This window comes from Hyla sarda, chromosome 8, assembly GCF_029499605.1.
Source record: "Hyla sarda isolate aHylSar1 chromosome 8, aHylSar1.hap1, whole genome shotgun sequence".
Classification (NCBI taxonomy): domain Eukaryota; kingdom Metazoa; phylum Chordata; class Amphibia; order Anura; family Hylidae; genus Hyla; species Hyla sarda.
In genome coordinates this window covers 113684864-113696699 of record NC_079196.1, presented here as the reverse complement: position 1 = coordinate 113696699, position 11836 = coordinate 113684864, and the positions used below count along the sequence as shown (strand labels likewise).

Here is an 11836-nt window from a genome sequence, read left to right as displayed (position 1 = left end):
GAGAGAGAGAGACTGACTTAGTGAGCGAGTGAGTGAGAGAGTGAGAGTGAGTGAGAGTGAATGAGTGAGTGAGTGATTGAGTGAGTGAGTGAGTGAGAACAAATGAGTTAAAGCAAGTGAGTGAGAGAGATCGAATGAATGAAAGTCTGAATGACAGAAAGAAAAAAGGATGAAGAAAGAAGCATGAAGAAAAAAAAATGTATATGGAGTTGCTGACATGAGTGCAATCTACAAAGCCGTTGAGGCTGATCCTCATGGGAGGATTATTGCACCAGGACCCTTAGCACTTTTAAAATGCCATTCAATGCCACGGGCTAGATGTAAACTGCAGATGACCATGTTGTGGTAGTTACCATGGATACCCAAGTGATGTGTGAGCTAACACATAGGCCCAACAGATTCCAAGAAGGCCAGAATCACCAGCGGCACCACCATCGATTGTCAGGTCACCCGGATTCAGCAAATACCAGAGTCCAAAATGATGCAGGTTTATACTGTTAATTTTCAGTTTATCGTTACAGTTGGTGTTATTCCATGTCGGAAGGGACGCAGCTACAGCCAGTGGGGTAACTAGAGACAGGCAGGCAGCTATGTGCAACAAAGGTAGGCGTGTTGTTTTCATATGCAGATCTGAAATATTGTCTTATATGCAAGAGGAGGAGTGATGGGGGTTCAGGCAAAAGCCAGGCTATGGATTGCATTGCTAAATGCTCCATCAGAGTGCAATGGTCGCCTGTCCTTTTTTTAAGTGATGATGTGGGTTTAGCCTGTGCTGTATGTATGTATGGGTGGCTGACTGCCACCCACCCAGAAAGTGTATGGGAGGCTGGTTGGCTGCCAGCCTTCCTTCCATTCCTATGAGTAATGTGAGTGCTCATGAAGGGGACATGGTTGGGTCCACCCCTTTCCCGGTTATCCCCTCTAGGCCTTTTGGCTTAGATCAAGTGTAAAAAAAGAAAGGATCTTGCGACAGATCGCATCCTGAGGCACGTTTTTTTTTGTGTGAATACTTGCACTTGGGTGACTTGTGAGCACATACTGATACATACGTTCCCTATCTGGGGACCATAAATTAAATGGATTTTTGAGAAAGGGAGCTGATTTGGAAGCTTGCTTCTGTCGCCCTATGCATTGACCCGATGTGGCAGTATCTTCGGGTAGTGAACAGTGCACCACCCCATTCCAGTGTTAAACAAGAAAGATTCTCATTTAATCCTCCGTGGGTGAGAATTTGAGTTTGAGAATTGGAGACCAAAATGATGAGTTGCACTGACTGGTTTATGAACGTCTATTCATTTAGCGTTTTAATGACCATGTTTGCACACTGATTGGTGTAAAAAAATAAAATAAAACTAAATAATAATAATCTAGCACACCTGTGCAGGTTTGACATGACATGACAGGTAGCTGTCTTGTGGGTGGTGCTGAATCCTGTTAAATGACATGAGGGTCTCATGCCTATACACAAGGGTGTGTCATTGCTGTTGCTTGACCATGCATTGGTTTCTGTGGTCAGTGAATGATAAAAACAAAATTTACCATCCATTGATGGATGGGAAATCCGCCATGAGGCATTTGTTTTTAGAAACTGCTGCTCACAACCAATGTTGCAATGGAGTGTCTCCATCTGCTGGTGGTATTGGAAAGGCATTAGTGCTATGACAGGGTCTGAAGAAGAAGAAGAAGAAGAAGAAGACGGAAAAAAATATATATAAAAAGAAAAAGAGAGAGAGAGAGAGAGAGACTGACTTAGTGAGCGAGTGAGTGAGAGAGTGAGAGTGAGTGAGAGTGAATGAGTGAGTGAGTGATTGAGTGAGTGAGTGAGTGAGAACAAATGAGTTAAAGCAAGTGAGTGAGAGAGATCGAATAAATGAAAGTCTGAATGACAGAAAGAAAAAAGGATGAAGAAAGAAAAATGTATATGGAGTTGCTGACATGAGTGCAATCTACAAAGCCGTTGAGGCTGATCCTCATGGGAGGATTATTGCACCAGGACCCTTAGCACTTTTAAAATGCCATTCAATGCCACGGGCTAGATGTAAACTGCAGATGACCATGTTGTGGTAGTTACCATGGATACCCAAGTGCTGTGTGAGCTAACACATAGGCCCAACAGATTCCAAGAAGGCCAGAATCACCAGCGGCACCACCATCGATTGTCAGGTCACCCGGATTCAGCAAATACCAGAGTCCAAAATGATGCAGGTTTATACTGTTAATTTTCAGTTTATCGTTACAGTTGGTGTTATTCCATGTCGGAAGGGACGCAGCTACAGCCAGTGGGGTAACTAGAGACAGGCAGGCAGCTATGTGCAACAAAGGTAGGCGTGTTGTTTTCATATGCAGATCTGAAATATTGTCTTATATGCAAGAGGAGGAGTGATGGGGGTTCAGGCAAAAGCCAGGCTATGGATTGCATTGCTAAATGCTCCATCAGAGTGCAATGGTCGCCTGTCCTTTTTTTAAGTGATGATGTGGGTTTAGCCTGTGCTGTATGTATGTATGGGTGGCTGACTGCCACCCACCCAGAAAGTGTATGGGAGGCTGGTTGGCTGCCAGCCTTCCTTCCATTCCTATGAGTAATGTGAGTGCTCATGAAGGGGACATGGTTGGGTCCACCCCTTTCCCGGTTATCCCCTCTAGGCCTTTTGGCTTAGATCAAGTGTAAAAAAAGAAAGGATCTTGCGACAGATCGCATCCTGAGGCACGTTTTTTTTTTGTGTGAATACTTGCACTTGGGTGACTTGTGAGCACATACTGATACATACGTTCCCTATCTGGGGACCATAAATTAAATGGATTTTTGAGAAAGGGAGCTGATTTGGAAGCTTGCTTCTGTCGCCCTATGCATTGACCCGATGTGGCAGTATCTTCGGGTAGTGAACAGTGCACCACCCCATTCCAGTGTTAAACAAGAAAGATTCTCATTTAATCCTCCGTGGGTGAGAATTTGAGTTTGAGAATTGGAGACCAAAATGATGAGTTGCACTGACTGGTTTATGAACGTCTATTCATTTAGCGTTTTAATGACCATGTTTGCACACTGATTGGTGTAAAAAAATAAAATAAAACTAAATAATAATAATCTAGCACACCTGTGCAGGTTTGACATGACATGACAGGTAGCTGTCTTGTGGGTGGTGCTGAATCCTGTTAAATGACATGAGGGTCTCATGCCTATACACAAGGGTGTGTCATTGCTGTTGCTTGACCATGCATTGGTTTCTGTGGTCAGTGAATGATAAAAACAAAATTTACCATCCATTGATGGATGGGAAATCCGCCATGAGGCATTTGTTTTTAGAAACTGCTGCTCACAACCAATGTTGCAATGGAGTGTCTCCATCTGCTGGTGGTATTGGAAAGGCATTAGTGCTATGACAGGGTCTGAAGAAGAAGAAGAAGACGGAAAAAAATATATATAAAAAGAAAAAGAGAGAGAGAGAGAGAGAGACTGACTTAGTGAGCGAGTGAGTGAGAGAGTGAGAGTGAGTGAGAGTGAGTGATTGAGTGAGTGAGTGAGTGAGTGAGAACAAATGAGTTAAAGCAAGTGAGTGAGAGAGATCGAATGAATGAAAGTCTGAATGACAGAAAGAAAAAAGGATGAAGAAAGAAGCATGAAGAAAAAAAAATGTATATGGAGTTGCTGACATGAGTGCAATCTACAAAGCCGTTGAGGCTGATCCTCATGGGAGGATTATTGCACCAGGACCCTTAGCACTTTTAAAATGCCATTCAATGCCACGGGCTAGATGTAAACTGCAGATGACCATGTTGTGGTAGTTACCATGGATACCCAAGTGATGTGTGAGCTAACACATAGGCCCAACAGATTCCAAGAAGGCCAGAATCACCAGCGGCACCACCATCGATTGTCAGGTCACCCGGATTCAGCAAATACCAGAGTCCAAAATGATGCAGGTTTATACTGTTAATTTTCAGTTTATCGTTACAGTTGGTGTTATTCCATGTCGGAAGGGACGCAGCTACAGCCAGTGGGGTAACTAGAGACAGGCAGGCAGCTATGTGCAACAAAGGTAGGCGTGTTGTTTTCATATGCAGATCTGAAATATTGTCTTATATGCAAGAGGAGGAGTGATGGGGGTTCAGGCAAAAGCCAGGCTATGGATTGCATTGCTAAATGCTCCATCAGAGTGCAATGGTCGCCTGTCCTTTTTTTAAGTGATGATGTGGGTTTAGCCTGTGCTGTATGTATGTATGGGTGGCTGACTGCCACCCACCCAGAAAGTGTATGGGAGGCTGGTTGGCTGCCAGCCTTCCTTCCATTCCTATGAGTAATGTGAGTGCTCATGAAGGGGACATGGTTGGGTCCACCCCTTTCCCGGTTATCCCCTCTAGGCCTTTTGGCTTAGATCAAGTGTAAAAAAAGAAAGGATCTTGCGACAGATCGCATCCTGAGGCACGTTTTTTTTTTGTGTGAATACTTGCACTTGGGTGACTTGTGAGCACATACTGATACATACGTTCCCTATCTGGGGACCATAAATTAAATGGATTTTTGAGAAAGGGAGCTGATTTGGAAGCTTGCTTCTGTCGCCCTATGCATTGACCCGATGTGGCAGTATCTTCGGGTAGTGAACAGTGCACCACCCCATTCCAGTGTTAAACAAGAAAGATTCTCATTTAATCCTCCGTGGGTGAGAATTTGAGTTTGAGAATTGGAGACCAAAATGATGAGTTGCACTGACTGGTTTATGAACGTCTATTCATTTAGCGTTTTAATGACCATGTTTGCACACTGATTGGTGTAAAAAAATAAAATAAAACTAAATAATAATAATCTAGCACACCTGTGCAGGTTTGACATGACATGACAGGTAGCTGTCTTGTGGGTGGTGCTGAATCCTGTTAAATGACATGAGGGTCTCATGCCTATACACAAGGGTGTGTCATTGCTGTTGCTTGACCATGCATTGGTTTCTGTGGTCAGTGAATGATAAAAACAAAATTTACCATCCATTGATGGATGGGAAATCCGCCATGAGGCATTTGTTTTTAGAAACTGCTGCTCACAACCAATGTTGCAATGGAGTGTCTCCATCTGCTGGTGGTATTGGAAAGGCATTAGTGCTATGACAGGGTCTGAAGAAGAAGAAGAAGAAGAAGAAGACGGAAAAAAATATATATAAAAAGAAAAAGAGAGAGAGAGAGAGAGAGACTGACTTAGTGAGCGAGTGAGTGAGAGTGAATGAGTGAGTGAGTGATTGAGTGAGTGAGTGAGTGAGAACAAATGAGTTAAAGCAAGTGAGTGAGAGAGATCGAATGAATGAAAGTCTGAATGACAGAAAGAAAAAAGGATGAAGAAAGAAAAATGTATATGGAGTTGCTGACATGAGTGCAATCTACAAAGCCGTTGAGGCTGATCCTCATGGGAGGATTATTGCACCAGGACCCTTAGCACTTTTAAAATGCCATTCAATGCCACGGGCTAGATGTAAACTGCAGATGACCATGTTGTGGTAGTTACCATGGATACCCAAGTGATGTGTGAGCTAACACATAGGCCCAACAGATTCCAAGAAGGCCAGAATCACCAGCGGCACCACCATCGATTGTCAGGTCACCCGGATTCAGCAAATACCAGAGTCCAAAATGATGCAGGTTTATACTGTTAATTTTCAGTTTATCGTTACAGTTGGTGTTATTCCATGTCGGAAGGGACGCAGCTACAGCCAGTGGGGTAACTAGAGACAGGCAGGCAGCTATGTGCAACAAAGGTAGGCGTGTTGTTTTCATATGCAGATCTGAAATATTGTCTTATATGCAAGAGGAGGAGTGATGGGGGTTCAGGCAAAAGCAAGGCTATGGATTGCATTGCTAAATGCTCCATCAGAGTGCAATGGTCGCCTGTCCTTTTTTTAAGTGATGATGTGGGTTTAGCCTGTGCTGTATGTATGTATGGGTGGCTGACTGCCACCCACCCAGAAAGTGTATGGGAGGCTGGTTGGCTGCCAGCCTTCCTTCCATTCCTATGAGTAATGTGAGTGCTCATGAAGGGGACATGGTTGGGTCCACCCCTTTCCCGGTTATCCCCTCTAGGCCTTTTGGCTTAGATCAAGTGTAAAAAAAGAAAGGATCTTGCGACAGATCGCATCCTGAGGCACGTTTTTTTTTGTGTGAATACTTGCACTTGGGTGACTTGTGAGCACATACTGATACATACGTTCCCTATCTGGGGACCATAAATTAAATGGATTTTTGAGAAAGGGAGCTGATTTGGAAGCTTGCTTCTGTTGCCCTATGCATTGACCCGATGTGGCAGTATCTTCGGGTAGTGAACAGTGCACCACCCCATTCCAGTGTTAAACAAGAAAGATTCTCATTTAATCCTCCGTGCGTGAGAATTTGAGTTTGAGAATTGGAGACCAAAATGATGAGTTGCACTGACTGGTTTATGAACGTCTATTCATTTAGCGTTTTAATGACCATGTTTGCACACTGATTGGTGTAAAAAAATAAAATAAAACTAAATAATAATAATCTAGCACACCTGTGCAGGTTTGACATGACATGACAGGTAGCTGTCTTGTGGGTGGTGCTGAATCCTGTTAAATGACATGAGGGTCTCATGCCTATACACAAGGGTGTGTCATTGCTGTTGCTTGACCATGCATTGGTTTCTGTGGTCAGTGAATGATAAAAACAAAATTTACCATCCATTGATGGATGGGAAATCCGCCATGAGGCATTTGTTTTTAGAAACTGCTGCTCACAACCAATGTTGCAATGGAGTGTCTCCATCTGCTGGTGGTATTGGAAAGGCATTAGTGCTATGACAGGGTCTGAAGAAGAAGAAGAAGAAGAAGAAGAAGACGGAAAAAAATATATATAAAAAGAAAAAGAGAGAGAGAGAGAGAGACTGACTTAGTGAGAGAGTGAGTGAGAGAGTGAGAGTGAGTGAGAGTGAATGAGTGAGTGAGTGATTGAGTGAGTGAGTGAGTGAGTGAGAACAAATGAGTTAAAGCAAGTGAGTGAGAGAGATCGAATGAATGAAAGTCTGAATGACAGAAAGAAAAAAGGATGAAGAAAGAAGCATGAAGAAAAAAAAATGTATATGGAGTTGCTGACATGAGTGCAATCTACAAAGCCGTTGAGGCTGATCCTCATGGGAGGATTATTGCACCAGGACCCTTAGCACTTTTAAAATGCCATTCAATGCCACGGGCTAGATGTAAACTGCAGATGACCATGTTGTGGTAGTTACCATGGATACCCAAGTGATGTGTGAGCTAACACATAGGCCCAACAGATTCCAAGAAGGCCAGAATCACCAGCGGCACCACCATCGATTGTCAGGTCACCCGGATTCAGCAAATACCAGAGTCCAAAATGATGCAGGTTTATACTGTTAATTTTCAGTTTATCGTTACAGTTGGTGTTATTCCATGTCGGAAGGGACGCAGCTACAGCCAGTGGGGTAACTAGAGACAGGCAGGCAGCTATGTGCAACAAAGGTAGGCGTGTTGTTTTCATATGCAGATCTGAAATATTGTCTTATATGCAAGAGGAGGAGTGATGGGGGTTCAGGCAAAAGCCAGGCTATGGATTGCATTGCTAAATGCTCCATCAGAGTGCAATGGTCGCCTGTCCTTTTTTTAAGTGATGATGTGGGTTTAGCCTGTGCTGTATGTATGTATGGGTGGCTGACTGCCACCCACCCACAAAGTGTATGGGAGGCTGGTTGGCTGCCAGCCTTCCTTCCATTCCTATGAGTAATGTGAGTGCTCATGAAGGGGACATGGTTGGGTCCACCCCTTTCCCGGTTATCCCCTCTAGGCCTTTTGGCTTAGATCAAGTGTAAAAAAAGAAAGGATCTTGCGACAGATCGCATCCTGAGGCACGTTTTTTTTTTTGTGTGAATACTTGCACTTGGGTGACTTGTGAGCACATACTGATACATACGTTCCCTATCTGGGGACCATAAATTAAATGGATTTTTGAGAAAGGGAGCTGATTTGGAAGCTTGCTTCTGTCGCCCTATGCATTGACCCGATGTGGCAGTATCTTCGGGTAGTGAACAGTGCACCACCCCATTCCAGTGTTAAACAAGAAAGATTCTCATTTAATCCTCCGTGGGTGAGAATTTGAGTTTGAGAATTGGAGACCAAAATGATGAGTTGCACTGACTGGTTTATAAACGTCTATTCATTTAGCGTTTTAATGACCATGTTTGCACACTGATTGGTGTAAAAAAATAAAATAAAACTAAATAATAATAATCTAGCACACCTGTGCAGGTTTGACATGACATGACAGGTAGCTGTCTTGTGGGTGGTGCTGAATCCTGTTAAATGACATGAGGGTCTCATGCCTATACACAAGGGTGTGTCATTGCTGTTGCTTGACCATGCATTGGTTTCTGTGGTCAGTGAATGATAAAAACAAAATTTACCATTCATTGATGGATGGGAAATCCGCCATGAGGCATTTGTTTTTAGAAACTGCTGCTCACAACCAATGTTGCAATGGAGTGTCTCCATCTGCTGGTGGTATTGGAAAGGCATTAGTGCTATGACAGGGTCTGAAGAAGAAGAAGAAGAAGACGGAAAAAAATATATATAAAAAGAAAAAGAGAGAGAGAGAGAGAGACTGACTTAGTGAGCGAGTGAGTGAGAGAGTGAGAGTGAGTGAGAGTGAATGAGTGAGTGAGTGATTGAGTGAGTGAGTGAGTGAGAACAAATGAGTTAAAGCAAGTGAGTGAGAGAGATCGAATGAATGAAAGTCTGAATGACAGAAAGAAAAAAGGATGAAGAAAGAAGCATGAAGAAAAAAAAATGTATATGGAGTTGCTGACATGAGTGCAATCTACAAAGCCGTTGAGGCTGATCCTCATGGGAGGATTATTGCACCAGGACCCTTAGCACTTTTAAAATGCCATTCAATGCCACGGGCTAGATGTTAACTGCAGATGACCATGTTGTGGTAGTTACCATGGATACCCAAGTGATGTGTGAGCTAACACATAGGCCCAATAGATTCCAAGAAGGCCAGAATCACCAGCGGCACCACCATCGATTGTCAGGTCACCCGGATTCAGCAAATACCAGAGTCCAAAATGATGCAGGTTTATACTGTTAATTTTCAGTTTATCGTTACAGTTGGTGTTATTCCATGTCGGAAGGGACGCAGCTACAGCCAGTGGGGTAACTAGAGACAGGCAGGCAGCTATGTGCAACAAAGGTAGGCGTGTTGTTTTCATATGCAGATCTGAAATATTGTCTTATATGCAAGAGGAGGAGTGATGGGGGTTCAGGCAAAAGCCAGGCTATGGATTGCATTGCTAAATGCTCCATCAGAGTGCAATGGTCGCCTGTCCTTTTTTTAAGTGATGATGTGGGTTTAGCCTGTGCTGTATGTATGTATGGGTGGCTGACTGCCACCCACCCAGAAAGTGTATGGGAGGCTGGTTGGCTGCCAGCCTTCCTTCCATTCCTATGAGTAATGTGAGTGCTCATGAAGGGGACATGGTTGGGTCCACCCCTTTCCTTGTTATCCCCTCTAGGCCTTTTGGCTTAGATCAAGTGTAAAAAAAGAAAGGATCTTGCGACAGATCGCATCCTGAGGCACGTTTTTTTTTTGTGTGAATACTTGCACTTGGGTGACTTGTGAGCACATACTGATACATACGTTCCCTATCTGGGGACCATAAATTAAATGGATTTTTGAGAAAGGGAGCTGATTTGGAAGCTTGCTTCTGTCGCCCTATGCATTGACCCGATGTGGCAGTATCTTCGGGTAGTGAACAGTGCACCACCCCATTCCAGTGTTAAACAAGAAAGATTCTCATTTAATCCTCCGTGGGTGAGAATTTGAGTTTGAGAATTGGAGACCAAAATGATGAGTTGCACTGACTGGTTTATGAACGTCTATTCATTTAGCGTTTTAATGACCATGTTTGCACACTGATTGGTGTAAAAAAATAAAATAAAACTAAATAATAATAATCTAGCACACCTGTGCAGGTTTGACATGACATGACAGGTAGCTGTCTTGTGGGTGGTGCTGAATCCTGTTAAATGACATGAGGGTCTCATGCCTATACACAAGGGTGTGTCATTGCTGTTGCTTGACCATGCATTGGTTTCTGTGGTCAGTGAATGATAAAAACAAAATTTACCATCCATTGATGGATGGGAAATCCGCCATGAGGCATTTGTTTTTAGAAACTGCTGCTCACAACCAATGTTGCAATGGAGTGTCTCCATCTGCTGGTGGTATTGGAAAGGCATTAGTGCTATGACAGGGTCTGAAGAAGAAGAAGAAGAAGAAGAAGAAGACGGAAAAAAATATATATAAAAAGAAAAAGAGAGAGAGAGAGAGACTGACTTAGTGAGCGAGTGAGTGAGAGAGTGAGAGTGAGTGAGAGTGAATGAGTGAGTGAGTGATTGAGTGAGTGAGTGAGTGAGAACAAATGAGTTAAAGCAAGTGAGTGAGAGAGATCGAATGAATGAAAGTCTGAATGACAGAAAGAAAAAAGGATGAAGAAAGAAGCATGAAGAAAAAAAAATGTATATGGAGTTGCTGACATGAGTGCAATCTACAAAGCCGTTGAGGCTGATCCTCATGGGAGGATTATTGCACCAGGACCCTTAGCAGTTTTAAAATGCCCTTCAATGCCAAGGGCTAGATGTAAACTGCAGATGACCATGTTGTGGTAGTTACCATGGATACCCAAGTGATGTGTGAGCTAACACATAGGCCCAACAGATTCCAAGAAGGCCAGAATCACCAGTGGCACCACCATCGATTGTCAGGTCACCCGGATTCAGCAAATACCAGAGTCCAAAATGATGCAGGTTTATACTGTTAATTTTCAGTTTATCGTTACAGTTGGTGTTATTCCATGTCGGAAGGGACGCAGCTACAGCCAGTGGGGTAACTAGAGACAGGCAGGCAGCTATGTGCAACAAAGGTAGGCGTGTTGTTTTCATATGCAGATCTGAAATATTGTCTTATATGCAAGAGGAGGAGTGATGGGGGTTCAGGCAAAAGCCAGGCTATGGATTGCATTGCTAAATGCTCCATCAGAGTGCAATGGTCGCCTGTCCTTTTTTTAAGTGATGATGTGGGTTTAGCCTGTGCTGTATGTATGTATGGGTGGCTGACTGCCACCCACCCAGAAAGTGTATGGGAGGCTGGTTGGCTGCCAGCCTTCCTTCCATTCCTATGAGTAATGTGAGTGCTCATGAAGGGGACATGGTTGGGTCCACCCCTTTCCCGGTTATCCCCTCTAGGCCTTTTGGCTTAGATCAAGTGTAAAAAAAGAAAGGATCTTGCGACAGATCGCATCCTGAGGCACGTTTTTTTTTTTGTGTGAATACTTGCACTTGGGTGACTTGTGAGCACATACTGATACATACGTTCCCTATCTGGGGACCATAAATTAAATGGATTTTTGAGAAAGGGAGCTGATTTGGAAGCTTTCTTCTGTCGCCCTATGCATTGACCCGATGTGGCAGTATCTTCGGGTAGTGAACAGTGCACCACCCCATTCCAGTGTTAAACAAGAAAGATTCTCATTTAATCCTCCGTGGGTGAGAATTTGAGTTTGAGAATTGGAGACCAAAATGATGAGTTGCACTGACTGGTTTTTGAACGTCTATTCATTTAGCGTTTTAATGACCATGTTTGCACACTGATTGGTGTAAAAAAATAAAATAAAACTAAATAATAATAATCTAGCACACCTGTGCAGGTTTGACATGACATGACAGGTAGCTGTCTTGTGGGTGGTGCTGAATCCTGTTAAATGACATGAGGGTCTCATGCCTATACACAAGGGTGTGTCATTGCTGTTGCTTGACCATGCATTGGT

General features: G+C 43.4%; 7 pseudogenes; all 7 read left to right on the top strand.

The window, feature by feature from the left end:
- Positions 1–914: 914 nt before the first annotated feature.
- On the top strand, positions 915–1178 carry LOC130286272 (U2 spliceosomal RNA; annotated as a pseudogene).
- A 1454-nt stretch (positions 1179–2632) lies between these two features.
- On the top strand, positions 2633–2897 carry LOC130287942 (U2 spliceosomal RNA; annotated as a pseudogene).
- Positions 2898–4348: 1451 nt separating this feature from the next.
- On the top strand, positions 4349–4613 carry LOC130287941 (U2 spliceosomal RNA; annotated as a pseudogene).
- A 1436-nt stretch (positions 4614–6049) lies between these two features.
- LOC130289335 (U2 spliceosomal RNA) lies at positions 6050–6313 on the top strand (annotated as a pseudogene).
- A 1473-nt stretch (positions 6314–7786) lies between these two features.
- On the top strand, positions 7787–8052 carry LOC130288286 (U2 spliceosomal RNA; annotated as a pseudogene).
- A 1460-nt stretch (positions 8053–9512) lies between these two features.
- LOC130287940 (U2 spliceosomal RNA) lies at positions 9513–9777 on the top strand (annotated as a pseudogene).
- Positions 9778–11244: 1467 nt separating this feature from the next.
- On the top strand, positions 11245–11510 carry LOC130289860 (U2 spliceosomal RNA; annotated as a pseudogene).
- Positions 11511–11836: the final 326 nt, after the last annotated feature.